This window comes from Dipodomys ordii, unplaced genomic scaffold, assembly GCF_000151885.1.
Source record: "Dipodomys ordii isolate 6190 unplaced genomic scaffold, Dord_2.0 Scaffold101, whole genome shotgun sequence".
In the NCBI taxonomy this organism is placed as follows: domain Eukaryota; kingdom Metazoa; phylum Chordata; class Mammalia; order Rodentia; family Heteromyidae; genus Dipodomys; species Dipodomys ordii.
Genome location: NW_012267317.1, coordinates 3,196,487 through 3,197,690, shown reverse-complemented (window position 1 = coordinate 3,197,690; position 1,204 = coordinate 3,196,487).

The following is a 1,204-nucleotide window of genomic DNA, read 5'->3' as shown; positions in this document are numbered from 1 at the left end:
CAAATGGTAAAGTGTCAGCATTGAGCAAAAAAGCTAAAGGACAGCACCCAGCTACTCAGTTCAAGCCCCAGTACCAGCACAAAATAAAATATGAACATAAAGCCCGTGTAGCTTATCTTTCAGTTACTGGTGATACATTGACAGCGTGTTGTTTTCCTTAAGGTTATTTCATAAGAGCTGGACACTAGGTCCAGCCTAGGAAAGGTTGCCCTGCATTGGGACTTTGACCACAGCTAAGGCTGTGGGCTCCAGCCCCCCCCCCCCCGCCGGCAGGGCCCCGAGGGCTGCCTCTGTCCTGTGTGATGTCACCGGCTTTGTGAGGCAGTCCCAGGCTGCATGTGGAGCACCGCGATGAAGGCAGTGCCAGCAGAAAGTCTCCATCTTCCAGTCATTCACGCAGACCCTGGCTGCTTTCCTTCAAAGCTCATCACCTTCAAAGCGGTCAGTGTGCCTACGCCAGTAGTAAGTGGAATGAGGCGGAGGGGATGGACCGGGTGGGCCAAGGAGGAGCAGGAGTCCTTGCGCCTCAATTCAGACCCCAAACCTGCAATGGGATGTGGTCCCCAGGGATTCGGATCAAGATCTACTTGACTTTTCAAGAGGGAGAGTGGCCCCGGGCTGCGTACTATCGCGGCTTCTCATTGGACGCCCCACTGTGTTCTACAGCACGGAAACATGTTACTTATTCCAAAGACACAACAGGTCCTGTCCGCTGACCAGGGTTAAGTTGTTTCAGAACCAGCATCAGTGATTCACACCTCTAATCCTAGCTACTCAAGAGCTTGGGATCTGAGGATCCCATTCTGAAGCTGGCCTGGGCCGCAAGGTCCTTGAGACTCATATCTCCAACTAACCAGCAAAACACAGGATCAGAGGCATGGCTCAAATAGTAGAGCACCAGCCTTCAGCAAGAAAAACAAAGTAAGAGTGTGAGGCCCTGGGCTTAAACCTCAGTATCATGACAACCAATAATGATGATGATGATGATCCATCAATTCCTAACACGTGAATTCAACATAGTTTAGTGAAGAACATTACTCAACAAGATTCCCTACCTCAGGATCCAGAGTGGAAAAGCCACCGTGGGCCTCTTGGTTCTCTTGGGACGCAGAGGCTTTACCACCAAGTGGGGAGCCGGGCAGGGCAGGGCAGGGCAGGGGAGGGGAGGGGAGGGCAGGGCAGGGCAGGGCAGGGCAGGGCAGGG